The sequence below is a fragment of the Rattus norvegicus genome, chromosome 1, assembly GCF_021556685.1.
Source record: "Rattus norvegicus strain SHRSP/BbbUtx chromosome 1, alternate assembly SHRSP_T2T, whole genome shotgun sequence".
In the NCBI taxonomy this organism is placed as follows: Eukaryota; Metazoa; Chordata; class Mammalia; order Rodentia; family Muridae; genus Rattus; species Rattus norvegicus.
Window position 1 is genome coordinate 272,272,760 of NC_141534.1, and position 16,976 is coordinate 272,289,735.

The 16,976-nt window shown below is 47.5% G+C and overlaps 1 long non-coding RNA gene across 1 annotated transcript in view; it reads left to right on the forward strand.

The window, feature by feature from the left end:
• LOC148007954 (uncharacterized) overlaps positions 1 to 11,475 on the forward strand; it is a 28,437-nt gene extending 16,962 nt beyond the window's left edge. Inside the window, exons 3-4 of the long non-coding RNA XR_015648364.1 lie at positions 6,899 to 7,060; positions 10,998 to 11,475. This is a non-coding gene — a long non-coding RNA (uncharacterized LOC148007954). The remainder of the gene's footprint in view (positions 1 to 6,898; positions 7,061 to 10,997) is intronic.
• Positions 11,476 to 16,976: the final 5,501 nt, after the last annotated feature.

The following is a 16,976-nucleotide window of genomic DNA, read 5'->3' on the forward strand; positions in this document are numbered from 1 at the left end:
AGCCCCACTGGACTGATTCTTACTTTGAGGGTGTTGGAACTCATGGGTCACCGAACTTGCCGCTGGGGTCCCTCATTGGCAATGGTGGATCTGAGACTCCTTTTCTCAAACATGTGTGCAGCCATAACATTCCATTTCTGTTACAGCTTCTCTCAGGGCTCTGTGTCCATTCCTCTTTCCATAGAGAGACAGCAGCCTTGTCTGAAAATCCCTCCCGTCATCTCAGATTATCTGGCAAGGAACTGGCAGAGGTGGGCATTCCCACTGTGGGGGTTACAGGTGCTCCAACAGAAAGGGTTGCAACTTCCCCGAGGCCCCTCTGATCTCCACAGGCTGTGCCCTGGCATATCCCAGCGACTGCTGTAGACAGTTGGAGTCACAGTTCTGCAGCACCTCTCCCAAGGCACAGCAAAAGGCAGAGCAGTCGAGCCCTTCTTCCAAGCACAGGGCCACTGTGCACCACAGTCTTGCCCCAGGCCTTGGCATCTTCTGTAGGTACACATCTTCTACCTTGGAGCTGGGGACTTGGAAGCTGCAGGGAAAGGGGGGTGGGGGCACAGCCAAAGTTAGTGAAGTGCTTGTCTTGAAAGCAGAGGACCTGAGCTCCAGAACCTGTGTTTAGAAAGCAAGAGCTGGTGATACCTGTGATCCTAGAACCAGGGGATGGAGACAGGCAGATATTTAGGGCTTGCTGGCCAGCCAGCCAAGATGGTTCCTGACACCCAACATTGTCCTCTGAATCAGTCTCTCTCTCTCTCTCTCTCTCTCTCTCTCTCTCTCTCTCTCTCTCTGTCTCTGTCTCTCTCTCTCTGTCTCTCTCTCTCTCAATCTCTCTCTCTCTCAATCTCTCTCTCTCTCTCTCTGTGTGTGTGTGTGTGTGTGTGAGAGAGAGAGAGAGAGAGAGAGAGAGAGAGAGAGAGAGAGAGAGAGAGAGAACCTTCTAAAATTCCAGAGGCAGAGCACTGTGAGAGAAAAGGCTGAAGGATCCAGAATGGTAGTTGGGAGAGAAAGCAGGAGCAAGGGGGGCGGGGTGAGGGGGTAACTGCGTCCTCTGGGGGTGGAGTGGGTCCTGTGGCACATGTCTGTAGTTGAGACAACTCTTCAATGTGCTCGGTTTTGCTCCACCATGGGGAGATCTACCCCTTCCCAGCCATTCCTTCCCAGTCACCCCTGGTTGTGTCCTTTGGAAGCCTGGTGTTTGGAGAGCCCTCAGTGCTGGCTCTTGTGCTTATGGCTGGTTGGGCTTTCGCATTCACTTCTCACAGGAGATGTGATTCCGAGACCTTCCAGCCTCAGTTCTACCCTTAAACCAAAGGGCAGTGTACGGATATCACTGGTCTGCTCAGCCTCAAAGGAAACACCCCAGACTTCCCACTGCTTCCCGCCCAAGTCAAGGGAGAAACTGTTTAGAAAAATCAGACCAAGATTACCCTAGAGGGAAAATGTTTTGAGTCAAGTGAAGGCTTTTGTTGAGTGACATTAATTACTCTCGTTTAGGTTTGACATTATTAATTAACCTTCTCAGTTGTTTATATTGTAGCCTCTTATTAAAACAATATGATTAAAACAAATAATTAAGGAACACTACTACCTCCACAAGTGCGTGTATTTCAGGCTTAAAAAGACCTCTATCTACAATCTCGTTTGGTGAGTACAGTGATTCTTGAAGTTAATATGTCGGGGGTTAGCACCACTTCCCTAATTTTTATTATAGCAAAATATGCATGATGTCAAATTTACCATTGTTATGCATATAATGAATTATATGCCTATAATTTTATGCATGTAATAAGGCATTAGATAACACCATGTTTCCTCTCCCCCAGAGCCCGATAACTTTTAACATATTCTCCATGTCTATGTGCTTGACTGTTTTAGGAACCTCATGCATGAATCATGGGGCAATTGTCTTTTCATACCTGGAATATGTTCTTAGTATGCCTTCATGGTTCATTCATGTTACATCATGTATTGGGATCTCAACCAATCTTAAAAACTGAGTACATTTTGCTGTATGTGTATGTGTATGTGTATCTTTCTCTGTTCCAACTCTGTGGACACTTTGTTATCTCCCTTTCAGCTATTATAAAGAGTGCTTTCTGAGCAATGGCTTTTGTCATCAATAGAGCTGAGGTGCTATAAATTTATGTGGTAGAAGGGAGCTCCCAACTATGGCTTTACATGATAACGGCTTATACCAGGGGCTGGGGAGGTGACTAAAGGGGCAAGAGAGGTTGCTATGCAAGCATGAAGTTCTGAGTTCAAAGCTCCAGTACCCAAACAAAAACCTGGGAATGGCCTCTAGTATCTGTTAATGTAGCACTCTATGTGCAGGAGAGGTAGAGACAGGAGGATCGATACCCCCATCCTATTGGCTACCCCACCATGCCAATAACATGGTGTTGTATAATTCCCTATCACAAGCATTACAGGTTCAGGGAGAGATCCCCTCTCAAGTGAATAAGGTGATAGAACAGGGCACTGGGCACCTTTACCTTCTCACCGCCTGGCTGCACACATCCATGTGGCAGTTCTGTTTTATGCACATAATTATTTTTGCACATAGTCACACTCATGGGTACCTCCCATCTCCCTCTCTCTCTCTCTCTCTCTCTCTCTCTCTCTCTCTCTCTGTGTGTGTGTGTGTGTCTCTCTCTCTGTCTCTCTCTCTGTCTCTGTCTGTCTGTCTCTCTCTCATACACACACACACACACACACACACACACACACACACATCCCACACGCAGGCAATGTTTGAAAAAGAGCTTAAACATCTTCCCAGACACCACTCTGTACCTATACGATGTCTTTTCCTGACAGCAAGGCCTGGGTCAGGGATCGTAGGAAAATCTTCCCCCATACCTTGGCAGACTCCAGTGCCTCAGCAGCAGGGCTTTCCAGCTCACCTCTCAGCACCTCTTGTAGGCTCTCTGCTTTGGGGTTTCCCTCTTATAAAAGCTACCTCTAGTGGCTAATCCTCCTAGCAGCATGCGGACCTGTAGAAGAAAAATGAAAACAATCTTAAAGTAAAAACTCAAGCTTGAGAGAGAGAGAGAGAGAGAGAGAGAGAGAGAGAGAGAGAGAGAGAACGAGCACCAAAACAACCTCACTGTCTACACCAGGAAGCAGAATGGTGGTTTGCTGGCTAAATATGTGGATTCATTTGTTTCTTGCATTTTAATTATCTCCTTCTAATAACACATCACAGTACAAGCAATTGTGCAGACTGGTTCCGCTCCCTTTAAGAAGTCTTGTTCTGTGCGCCAAGATTGTTGTTCTGTATGGTTAAATGCTCACGCATTAAAATGCTAATAATTAAACTGTTACGATTGACTAATGAACTCTGCCAGCGATAAATGATTGTCTTGTTAGATTCACTGCGCAGCAAGCCTCCCTTTGTACTGAGAAAGTTAAAGGTTAAATCGCTCTTGAAACTCGTGAGTGGATCTAGAAGCAATTACAATCTTTCCTTGAAACTAGTAGTTACTACAATAATGTTTCGATTCTAGCCCAGTGAGAGGGGAAAAAAAGAATAAAAGTGTTTGGGGGTGGGGAAATGACGCTGAGCTGTGTTCACAGGGAAGGGCATAGGGCGTTTATTGAATCCACGAGGCAGGTGGCATGTGTATAAAGATGCGACCCCACTTACATACATGCTTCTTGGAACCTCAGCTCCCAAGCACACAAGCCCAAATGGTGATGTTTTTGGATACAGCAACAGGTGATGCTTCCGGAGTTATCTGTAACACAGTGGTTCAGTCACTAGGAAACTTCTCCAGAACTCTGTAATTTGAGGGAAGCTAATTAATCTCTTTGGGCCACCATCTTGAAAAGCAATAGATAATAATAACTCTCTAGGAAGAACATTGATCCTGCACCGCAGAGCCAGTGTCTACGCTTCAAAACACTCACCGGGCTAGGGTACAGCCGTATCTAACCCTGAGTGCACCATGGGAAAGCATGTGACCCAGGTCTGGCCAATCAGAGCATCGCACTCCTCCGTCCACAAATGGGCCTAACTAGAACCAGAGAGACAAATCCTGGGGTTAGAACCGGAGCAATCTAGAAAGACACAGACAGCCTTATGTGAAAAACTTGATCCTAGAAGCATGAGCAGTGTGAAGAAAGTCTGTCCATTAAAGACGACAGAGCAAAGGCCAGCCCTATTCAACCTCATTCCACCGTGCTTTAGCAGCATGAGCCAATATCGTATGTTGCATTTGGTCAACCAAACACATTTTGACCAGATATATTTTGGTTGTTTTATCATGACACACGTTGTAATACTCTGTGAGAATCTGGAATTCAAAGCCACAAGGATTCTGATACTCGGTCCACGAGTGTGGGGAATGAAGGAAAAGAAACAATCAGTGAGGAGGTATATTGTTGACGTTTCTCGCTGCAGAGTGATGGGACGCTGCTGTTCGAACTCTGGAGAGATCTGCAGACTGCCTTACAGAACTCGCTAGCTAAAGGACAGGACATTGGAGAACTTACTTACCATAGACTATGCCCTACTCAAGCCTGGGACTACCCCCACCATTATTCCAAATTACACACTGCTCTTACTAGTGGTCTTAATGAAATCCTTGGCTTTGAACAGAGTGTTATGCAAGAAAAAAAATTGACATGCCCTTGAGACAGACAGAACTGTCAGCTGCTTGTGGTGGCATCAAGAGTAGCCTACGTGGATATGATGCAGGGTGCCCAGTCCTCACCACAGCCTGTGGTGAACACAGCTCTGAGAACACGATGTAATGGCAGAGACTAGCCACTAGGCAGTCTTGCTGGGAACATTTGGGCCACTACTTATGCTGTCTTCTTGGGAAAGAAAAAAGGGGCGCACAATAGGAAGTGAAGTGTTTATTATCCAGAGTGGAGTGGAAGCTGAGGATTAGCTCTGCATCCATCTAGAGGCAGTAAAAGGACAGGTTTCTAGGGGGAACTTAATCTGGGTGTCACCAAGAATTCCCTCTCCTCCAAGTACTGTAGTGTCCCTTAGCGCAGCTGGAAGAGCAAGCAGAAGTTAATGAGGAAGCCACACAGTGTACCCAACGACGTTCTTAGGTCAGTTATGAAACTCACCAGTCATGTACTAACATTTTAAAACCTTTACAAATTAATTTTATTAAAAAGCTCTCGCAGTCTGTTAGCTCCATAAATGTGCCCTAATTTTGTGTGGGCATGACCTGCACTCTGAACTGGCTGCTCTGTGTGAAAGGACCTGCCTGTTCCATCACAGATAACCAATCTGTTTTATGTACCTTAGGCTGGCTTCAAACTTGCTGTGTAGCCTAAGTGTCTTTCAACCCCTGATATCCTACTTCATAAAGGCAGAGACCACAGGTGTGCTCTCATGCAAAGTTTATGCTGGGCTAAGAACTGAACCCAGACCTTCTCTCATGCTTGAAAAGGTCTCTAGTAGTAACTGAGATACTGCCCCAGCCCCCCCACCCCTGCCACCCCCCAGCTGTTTTTAATGCCAGTGTTTGTCAGCTCTCAGGGAAGAATGGCAGCATTGATGACAGCTGTTCTGGTGGGTAGCTGCAGTGGACAATGCCTGTGAGAAAGGGCCAGGGGAATGCAGCCACCCTGGGCTCCAGGAAGGAGACACCCCAAAATCAGCCTTGTGAAGAAGGGAAACTGAGGCAGTCACCAATGGTCGTCTCCCTGGAGAATCCAGCCTAAGTCTGATGGTAACAAGGCACTGTTTCTTCTAAGCTAGCACTGTCAGGGCAAATGCATGGGAGGGGGTGCTATAAGACATGTCTTGACCACATTTACGGAAGAGAGGTCTTTGGTTTTAAACAGCCCGTTTGGACAATAATGCGGACATCCTGGAAAGAGGGCAGAGTAGGAGGGGAGGTGACAAGTCATGGGGCAGTGTTCTGAAGCAGAACTGTGTTTTGTCCTTTGTGTGTGTGGTAAGGAGGCTGGGGAGTGAGATGAAGAAATGGAGAAAGCCTTAATAGCTAACCTCTGACAAGCCTGTAGAGGTTTTCATATACACGAGCCTTACTAAGCTTATTGGGTGATAATGGAGGTCTTCTTTTTGTTTTGGTTTAAATGAAACAGGAGGGATTGCAGTTAGATCTAAGGAACACTGTGATGAGGAAATATTATTTATAACGGCAAAGATCTGACTAGGGAGAACCTGTCCTTTCTACAAACCTTTAAAAACCTGCCTCCTGGCTGGTTGTGGCAATATACATCTGTGACCTCAGCATCAGGGAGGCAAGAACATGATCATGGGTCTGAGGCCCACCTGGGCTTCGTAGAAAATAATAGGCTAGACTGAGTGGCTATGATTAGAAGGCCTGCTTCCAAGAAGTCAAGGACGAGGAAAGACAGAGAGGGAGAGATGGGGTGGGGGGAGAAGGCAAGGAGGGAAGGAAGGGAGGAAGGGAAGGAGGGAGGAAGGGAGGGAGGGAGGGAGGGAGGGAGGGAGGGAGGGAGGGAGGGTGGGTGGGGGGAAGAAGGGAGGGAGGGAGGGTGGGGGGAAGAATGGAGGGAGGGATGGTTGGTATGTGTGTGCTGTCTCCTGATCACAGTCACTGTCTTCCTTGTAGACTGAGCCTCAGTTGTTCTCTTCTGGCCTTTAGATCTCTACATAACCATATCTCCCATGGTCAAATATAGTGATTCTAAAATAGTATTTTTCAAGTAAGCTTTTTCTGGTCATATGCCTACTTATGCCACAGTGGTAGAGGGCTGCCTATTCATTCTTAGGCCTGCACAGGGCTCTAACTTCCAAGCCTACCCTATCATGGCTGACATTTTCTGTGGGAGCCTGGTATTTCCTGTGACTTCCTGTGAGAGCACCCTGTGAGCATCTGGCACTTTCTCTCTGGGGTAGTAACTACGAGTGTCTTCCATCAACCTTTCTCATTTCTGTCAGAGTTGCATCTGGAGAATTATCTGTCAACTTTTCCTCTCTATGTGAGAATGTCCTCAGGCCTAAAATCAAGACACCCTTCATGTTGGCCATTTTCATGCCTGCTCAGCACACATCACAGTAAAACAGGCTGACTGCTTGAGACTAAGCTCCGAACAAGATGAGGTAAGTAATTCTGTCAAAACCTTGATTTTGCTTACTCAGAAAATGGTACCTCTGTCTGGGACCATCACAGCAACAAGATCCGACAGTGCCTACAGTTTAATTCCAGGTGCCTGCAGGACAGAGCAGGCCAAGCTGGGGTTCTTTGACGCTTCAAAGACCCCAAAGGGCATATTGTCTTCCCCGGGTCTGAAGAGGAATGCATTTCCACCAGTACCACATCCGGGCCTCACCTCGCCCCTGACAGGAGACACCTGCAGCCCTTCATCAGGCCACGGAAGTGGGGTCCAGCTGCTCAGAGGAGCCACGAAAAACACCCAGCTCAGGTTGTCTCCAAACTCAAGGATGGGCCCACAAGCCACCTGTTTGAGAGCGGAGACTCACTCGGTGTTTCCCCGAAACCATCAGAACAGGAACAGTGGGCATAAAATCATCTGTCAACTTGATATTTCTGGGCAAATGGAAAATATAGCAGGTTTCAAAGTATTAGCGAGACAGGAAGAAATGCACAGAAAAGAATATGAGTGTCTCCAAAGTTCTGTCCCACTTGGGTCTCCAGGGCTAGTTCTGTTTCCTGTGCAGTTTTAACCTGGGGATACGTCCTCAGGGATCTCATTTGGTCTCACAGAGGTAGAACCCACTTTAAACGTTTCTCCCCCACCTACCCTGCTTTGAACTTGGGCTTGACGATTCTGCAAGCCTGGCAGACTGAATGCTCCACCACGTCTTTCCTAGGCTTGGCGTTTATGCTTGCCCACACTCACGGTATGATTTTATTTCACATGGGCTGTGTTTAAACACGGGCTTTGAAAAACCTTGCTTCCCTCTAGGATCTCCACCTGTAACACAGGCTGGCAACCGCTACACATCCTGCCCCTTTAGTCTGGGACCACAATGAAACAATGTATATGATACAAACACATGCCTTTCACTCATGTCTCATTCATGCTGTTTGCATCTTCCCTTCTGCCCACCAGTGGATCACCGAGATACTACTTAAGTCAAACATCAAGGTTCTTACAGGGGGAAGGAATTAAACTCTTTTTTTTTTAACGATTTTCTGCTAAGAGCAATACTTTTATTCTGTGGATTTATTTTTTTCTACAACATACACAGGTGGTTGGCCATTTTGAGGCGTTTACCTCTCTAATGCTAGTCATAAAGCAACTGTGCTTCCTTGGAGTGAAAATTCGTAGAAGTTGGGATCATTCAAGGGTTGGTGCAAACCCCAAGTCTGAGGCCTCTGAAGTCAGGGTGTGGCCTGCAATAAAATTGTTTGCCTTTGTTCCTAAATGGCTCCAAACATCCTTCAGGTCTTTCTAAGGTCAGAGTCAGAACGTGAGGTCCCACAAGTACTCATATTGTTTCAGAATGATCTGGGACGTGGCCCAGTTGACAGAGTACTCACCTAGCACCGGGCAAGTCCTAAATTTAATCCCAAGCACTGAATAAACCGATGTGGTCGTTCAGGCCGGTGAGGCACTTGTGAGGTAGATACAGGAGAGATAAGTCAAGGGGGCTAAATGAAACTCTATCTCCACAGGAAAACATCCCCCTACATGACATTTACTCTATCCTTTATCGTGCTCTGGTTCCCATCTCCAAGAATGCAGTAGGGGAGGTCAATGGGAGGCTGTGAAGTCCTACGTCCTGAGAGGAGGTGAGCACTGTTAGTGCCATTCTGCACTTGTTTTCTCGGCCTCCTTGGCAGAAGTGGCCCTTACCACTCACTGCTCACTCCCCTCCATGTGGTCTCTTGGAGCACAGATTGCCTCCTCTCTTGATGGAGAAATGACTGCAGCTGAGCAGGGCAGCCACTTCCCACGTGAACGGCAACAAATGAATGAGTCACGTAGGTCAGAGGCAGACTACAAGTGCCTGGGGACTTAGAAAACTAAGTCAAACCAAATCAAACTTTGCTTGAAATAGGCCGATACGATCTTAACCCATGCACTGGCGAGGTTGTTCGTTAACAGCATAGCAGAACCAGAATGAGCCCCCAGGAAAGACTGGGTAAGGGCCAGTGCCCTAACGCCTGTCTGTGGGTACAACCATTCTTACTCACTGGGGCTGCTGTGACAAACTTATTTCCCATAGTTCTGGAAGCTGAGTTGTCAACAAACTCAGGGCAGAGAGAGTCTTCTTTCTGTTTCATGGACAGCACCATCTTGCCGTGTCTTCATGAGGAAGAGTCAGAGGAGCCCAGAGGACAGAAAGGTTTAATCTATGCATTCAGTTCTTATTTGGAGGGACTTTATTCTGTGAGCATTGCATCTGTCACCGAAAGGCCTGGCTTTCAAAGCCCACCTTTTTGAGGATGAAGGCTTCTGCATATGGTCAGGGAGGAACACAAGCATTTCCACCAAAGCTTGGAAGGAGAAGTTTGGGGAAGAACATGCTGAAATCTGCCCAGCAGTCCCTGGCCTCAACCCTGTATGCTACAACCAGGGGTAAAGGATGTGATCTGAGGCAATCTGGCTTCTGAGTCAGGTGACAATATTCAGAAGGTGGCTTTACGCAGTCTGCTCAGGGGTAAGGTCCCTCAATAAGCATAAAGCCAGTGGGGTTGGGGCTGTAGGTTGTACCCACAAGATGAGGAAGAGCTTATGGGATACACCTTAATTTTTGAGCACCCTGGAGCCTCCGTCAACTCTGGGAGTTTACCTGGGTGTTGTGGGGGAGGAGGCGAGGCAGGTCGCTGTGTTGCCTGGGAATCAGAACGTTCTCTGATAGCAATCGCTGATCAGTTGTTCCCTGAGGAAAGAATCAAGGGGTTCTCCTTCACTGACTCTTGGAATGCCCTTTCATTACCTTGCTCATTAGGACGGGGAAGAATAAAAATTGAGGTCTCCTAAACAGGTGCAGGCTAGATCCTTGAGATGATATGCCAACAGTTCTGAGTTCCTGCATGAATAAGAAAGAAAATGTGGGAAGAGATAGGGCCAGCGAGCTCTGAGAACTGAGCAGACGACCGTGTGGAGCCTGTCTGTACCCATTTCACAGATGGGTGCCCCAGGACACAGCGATCCAACTCAGGGGTCCCACTTTAAGCAAGAGAGCTGAAGCAGGACATAGCCATTTGTCCACGAATCGACATCTCCCCTCAGCTCTTCACTGGCGTCACTGTTGATGAATAGAGTGAGGTAATGTCTCAGAATGTCCACTATAAACTATAAAATATTATATGTCTATGTGAGAGATGACTATGACTTATAAAGCCAAATTACAACAAAATTTAAAGGGGAAGTGGCAGAAGGCTAACTCCTCATACTGTTTTCCTGTTGGAACACTAAGAAAATCCAAGAACAAATACCGGATTCTGCTGTGTGGTTCTAATGCTTCTGTGAGAAAGTCAGACCATTATTCCAACCTCACCAGCAAAAGCCAGGTCCTGAGAAGTGGATTGGGATAAAAATCATGCCCTGTGTGATAAAGGTGCTGCTTTTAGTCTGCGGTGTGTTCCTAGCTGGGGCAAAAATGTACCCAGGTCCCCATATACCTGCCTGTCCCCAGACTGATAGAAGAGAACATGTCTTTGACCCGAACATAAATGTGCTTTTAGAAAACAAGGTCAGGGCTGAGCTGAGAGCTCAGTTGGTAACTCACTTGACCAATAAGCCTGAGGACCTGAGGTCCATCCAATGTGAAAATGCTCACTGGTCAGCCAACCTGTCCTACTTAGTGAGCACCAGGTCAATGGGAGACCCCGTCTCAAAACCCACAATGACAATTGAAGCTGTTCTCTGGCCTTGACATGCACATGCACACATAGGAACACGCAACCACGCACACATATGGACTTGCATGAATATGCATCACAGCCCCCTCCCCCCAACACACACACACACACACACACACACACACACACACACACACACACACACACACACACACAAAAAGAAAGTCTAGACCAAACTAAAAATCATTCTGTGTCTTCCAGCATAAATGAGGCTGGCCATTCCAGCCAGGAACGCAAGAGGTTCAGCTGAACTGTGACCCAGAGGGCCCTGTGATATTTTCCTTCTGTGCCACATATGCAGATGGGCTCTGAACACGACCATCTCCCCTCGGTTGGAAGTCATGAATTTTTATGAAGCTGGGTCCAGAATTCCCAGAATCCAGTTGGGTGCACTTTGCAGACCCCGAACCGGCCGTCGCCACGGAAGGCTTCATTGCTTGCACCTGCTAAAACATTCGAGGCATTTGAGAGGCAGCGGACACATTTGCTTTCCATTTTTTTCTGGCTTGGGAAACCTTTGAAGTGTTTAATAGTAGAGCTCGGGAAAGGCCTCTACCTCTTAATCATTTACTCCCAAGGCACATTCGCGGCTGGTAGCCTGTCAAGCAGAAACTGAGCCGAGCCCAGTTTATTAAGTGTCACGTGGGTACTCACTGTTCATTAAAGGTGTTTTAAGGTTTGAATTGTGTAATTTATGAGAAAGAGAAATAAAAATTCCATTGTTTTATTAATATGCGGCCCCAAGAGGCAAGTTGAGCTAGAGGACCCGAGGGGGTGGCTGGTGGTGACCTTCCGCTCCCTGCCATCTGTGCTGCTGACCTCCCACATCTATGCCATCCCACATGGTGAGGAGCCCAGCCAGTGGATCAGAACTCTGGGGAAGACCATCCCGATGTCCCTCAGGCCCGATGTGACAAGGAACCTGGGCTTCTGCTTTCCTATGTCCTCACCCTATTTTCTAGAAAGTTTTAAGACAAGCAACAAGGAAAAACATTCCTGAAGTAACTCCAGGTGACCTGTGCCACGCAGACATTAAGAATGAATGTGGCCACCCCTTAGGAAGGAGGGAAGTGGGCTGGGCACCGGGCATGGCCTCAGGGTGCCAACGGCTTCAGGTAGATGAACTCACTGCATGAATGGTTCCCATTGCTGAAGGGATCATCCCTATTCTGCAGAAGAAGACACAGTGGTGTCTGCCCTACTTCCTGACACAAGAGGGTTCTTTTTGAAAATGCAGGCAGCTAGAGAACATGCGGACCCAGGCCACCGTTTGCTAAGCTATGCAGCTGAAGCCATTTCTCACCTACGCCTGCACCACAGTTTCCTGCCCACACAGAGAGGATCATGAACCTGATTTGGAAGTATTTTTTTAATCAAGTGACTCATGTATTACAGGTGCGAAGTTGCACCAGGCTTTTCCCCTTTAGTCAGATTTGTGAGCTTTTCGGTTCTGAAAGGGAATGGAGGTGCTAAGATTCTCCAGAGACATCTAACAGACCTGCTTCAGGGATTTGAGTACAGGGGAGCTGTGAAGCCTGGCTGAGGCCTGGGCAGGGCAAGTAGGACCTGCACTTCTTCTATTTGGTATATCCCTAGAAGCAGGGGCAGAGTAGGAAAGGCCCTGTTTGCAGGAGGTGAGGTAGGTCAGATTTTACGGATTGATGTCAATCATTAACTCACTTAATTTTGAACTATCAATTCCGCTGATGCTGATATTCTGATAATGCTGGCCGCTAACAATCTGCACCAGAGTCACCGCTGCCTTTCATCTGCCAGCTCAAATTCCATAGGCAGTGAAACCACAGGCCAGAGGCTGGGGCCAGAGGCTGGGGCCAGAGGCTGGGGCCAGAGGCTGGGACCAGAGGCTGGGGCCAGAGGCTGGGACCAGAGGCTGGGGCCAGAGGCTGGGACCAGAGGCTAGAGAGTTCTGACATCTCTCAGAGTATCATAGGAACTCTGAGGTGCTCCTCTTGAGATGCCCAGAGAACTTCTGAGTACTGGTTACAGAAGAGGCCATGGAGAATCTATTAAGTTATTCATAGTTATAGATGGTTCCACTCAGGGTTCGATACTGGGTCATAGGAAGTAGTCTAATTCGGTCAACAAGAGAGACAACCAGGTGAACAGTCACAGTATGCAGGACTCCCCCAATACCTTGCTGGGACACACAGACAGCTATGGGAGATGGAAGGGCATTGGGGAAGGCTGACCAGAGGAGGCTATAGTTTGACCTGAGCTCAAACTATAAACTGGTGGAGGAGGAAGCCAGGCAAAGGGCAGAAGAGAAAAATTTGAAATGTGTCTGAATATAGCAGGAGAGCATGGATGAAGTTTAAGAGGAGAAAGGGCAGCACAAGTAGATGGATACCCCAAAAGTCGAAGCACGCTGGAGAAGGGGAGGGCTAGTATGTATAGTTCAGGGTGACCAGATTGGAATCTAACACCTGTACCTTACAGAGGGACACAGGGTAAGCAGGATCAAGTATGGCTTTGCATGTGCTGCTAGGGGACATTGAGACACTTACACCCGAGGCTGGGTCCTAGGACATGACAGTCCCTTAGTGTCCCTAAGGACATGACTGTAGTAATTTGGTGAACCACACCTTAAGGGTAGAACTCAGCAACGTAGACATAGCCACAGGGAAGAAAGAACTCAGAAGATATCTGGAAGGTACGCCTTGCTCAACTAGTATGGGATTTTAGCTAAACCCTTGGACACCTTTGGAGAATTTGGGGGATTGAAAACTAAGAAAAAAGTTTTGGACTGTAGACATGCATTCTGTAAAAGCTATCCCAGGCAACTTGGGTAGTTGCACAGGCTGGTCATGGTGGGCATCCTGGGTGATAAATACAAACCCTGCCAAGCAGCATGGTGTCTTAACCTAAGTGTTGGAGGTTATATGTCTTCATGGGAGAGATTAGGGGGAATGAAGAGGCAATCACTACACCCTTTGAGAGTTTGGACCATTTTTGAAAAACATGTGTTTGCTATGAGCTTCCTGTAGTAATGACTTTTTTAGCTAATGGGACAATCACCACATGCTCTTGCGTGCACTCTCATGCTAGCTCTCTTGATTCCCTATCCTTGAGGCAAGCATCATGACAGTCACTGTCAGTGGTGGGAAAACTGAGGCTCCATGAAAAGGAACCATTGGTTCTTTAGGACCCCAGGGAACAGAGAAACATCCATGAAGGGACATGAAGGGACACCAGGGAGAGGTGAGAAGGTGATGTGGGGACCTTGCTCTCTGGTGATGCTCTGGGGCCATGCATTTACTGGGCTATGTCACAGGAAGGCACTGCCTGCCCTCCTGGAGAGTAGAGTCCCTTCCTCTCCTCTGGATGGCACTGATCACTTGAATGCATGTGATCCCATGTCTTTGGCAGTGATTTAGCATGGCATGAGCAATCCGGCAGGAGAGAGGGTAGCCTACCATGAAGAGTTGGGGACAGATGAGTTGGAAGATACCCTGTGGTCTAGAGATCTCTGGCTTCCCCTGCCATCAGCTATGCTACAGTGGTCCCTAGGGATGCAGGGACCAGGGGCCGAATGGATGGGTGCTAGATCTCATAGCAATTCTGACTTGTGAGAAGCTGAGACAGGGACTTGGGGCTTACTACCCAGCTGCCAGAAGTCAAAATGCAAGTTCCATGAAATTGACGTTTGATATTGTCTTGGACAGTGTGTTGTCCAGATGAACTGCTCTGCCCACCTAGATGGACAAATAAAGACCCTATTCTGCCTGTACAGCCAATACCAGGAGAGCAGAGAGAGGACATGAAGTCTCAAGTCCGTGCTGGCCCTTTGCTGGGTACCTTGAAGGTTTTAAGGAGCACCATTTCTCCCCTGAACCTTCTAGGATAACTATCATGATCCATATAGAATCCAGAGATTCAGGGTGGAGCTCATTGTGCAAAAAATCTCAGTGAACTGGGTGGAGCTCACTTTGAACTGATCTCAGTGTGAGTTGGGGCCCATTCACTTCCAGTTCATTCCCCTGGTTGTTGGTGCCACGGGGCTGGTGGTTGCCCATCCACACATGGCACAGAGGGCTTGGGAAGGTGTGATTTATTTTAGAAGATGTAGGAAAATAGAAGCCTACACTTTCAGAAGATTCTCTCATTTGTAAAAACACCAACTTTACTATTTCAGATACATTGGGTATTTTTGAAAGCATCCAGTTATTAATTAATCTGCAGACATGAAGGTCTTGACCTACGGATGGCATTTGTTCTGCAGGAGACAGGAAATGAGCACAAAGACTCTACCTGCCTCCAAGTGACAGAGAGGACAGGCCCTGGCCTGCCAAATGTGGGAGGTAGATTTAGTACTATGGGAATTAGCCCCAAGTTGCCGTCCAAAGTCTGGGGGGTGGTCATAGGTGCCCTGGCCAGGTGTTCCTTCCCTGAGGGGATGGATGAGTGACAGGAACATCACTCGAGCTACCCCTGTAGGCTGTTGGCCTGTATTGAGTGACCTCTTCACTTAAGGTTCCTCTTAAGTTGGCTCTCAAAGTATACTCCAAAGATAGATTGTCTGGAAGCCACACAGGAACTTGAAAATTCATTTTTTCAGTTCAGTAACAACAACAATTCTCTAAAGCAGACATCTGGGTAAATTTCTGATACAATGATACTCTGCTATGTAGGACTTCCATGTCAGAATGTGTCAAATTGAGTTCTGAAAAGAAATCTCTGGAACCTTGAGTTACTTTTCCCTAAATGTTAGAACTAAAGAGTTTGAGAAACATAGTAACCTACTCCAGAGATCAGAAATAGGGCGAACCACAAGAGAGGCTTAGCCTTCCTGCCTCAGCCCCACAGGCTGTGGGATGATCTGAACGGGAGCGAATATCTGGGCTCTATGGTGTTTTCTTTTAAGCCTGCCTTCAAATCAGGAGAAACCTGGAGGTGCCATGTGTGTCCACTAGGTTTCCTGGAGACAGCTCCATGTTGAGTGGTAGTAATTTCCTGATTAAGTTGCCACCATTTCTGGGCAGGTCTCTGGGAGGTTTCTGGCATGGCAGCCTAACTCTGGAGTGCCAAAGCCATGCAGTAATCACTGAAGTCACGTGTACTGAAGTCATGTGTTCGTTGACATCCTATGATAGGATGGTGCTACCCAAGGTGGCACCTTTTTTTTTTTTTTTTTTTTTTTGGTTCTTTTTTTTCGGAGCTGGGGACCGAACCCAGGGCCTTGCGCTTCCTAGGCAAGCGCTCTACCACTGAGCTAAATCCCCAGTCCCCGTCACTTCCTTTTTACCAGTCACTAGGATTCACAAAGTTCAGGCACCGTTTCCAGCATCCCACAGCCATTTCTGCCTGGAAGCTGCCACGGATGGACTTACGCCACCATGGGCAGTTTCTTGCTCTGGGTGCCGCTGGTGAAGGGTGCTCCCGTTAACAGGTACACACTTGACAAGGCCACGTACCCGGAGCATCCAGCTTGGAGTCCAGCACCCAGGGATGATAGTTTGTGTAACAGCTTAGTTCATTCATCTCTCCCCCTGTCTTCCTTCCAGGTGTGAGGCAGAAACAACTTAGCCAAGTGACTCATGAAAGACTTTCAGGAAATCTAGCTGCTAGGAGTATGCCTGTCTCTGGGGAGGATGGAAGGAAGGGGCTGGCGAGGGTCACCTTCTGAAGTGAGGAATTTGGTTTTCTGATGTGCTTCCGTAACAGACATCTGGGCTGGCCTGACCTGGGCAGACCCACTAGGTTTAGAGAGCTGTCAGGAATTGGTATCTAGGGGTCATTTGCTTTTTTGTCTCAGGAAGCAGTGAACCCGGGGCCTCCTGAGCAGTGGGACTGGGGACAGGGAGGGATGTCCCTTAACCTTTCTGCTTTCTCTCATGAAGCTTCTAAGGAAATTCCATTGTATTGTATTTACAAGGCATCCCCAACTGTCAGCTTCCTCGAACACAATGTATTTAATAAAAAGCCATTAAGCCTTGTAAAGCTGTCAGAAACCTAAATGACACTTGTAATAAAATCTTGTCGGGTGACCTGTTCTGGTTAATCGGGCCCTGTGACATCATCGCCCTCGGATTTGTCTGATACCCCGGGCGTGAGCTATGTTTAGACAGTTTTATGATCCATGAGGATTTGAGTTATTAAAATTGTACAGTTTTGCAAGGAATTTGGGATTTAATAAAACAGCAGAGAAACTACAAAAGAAAC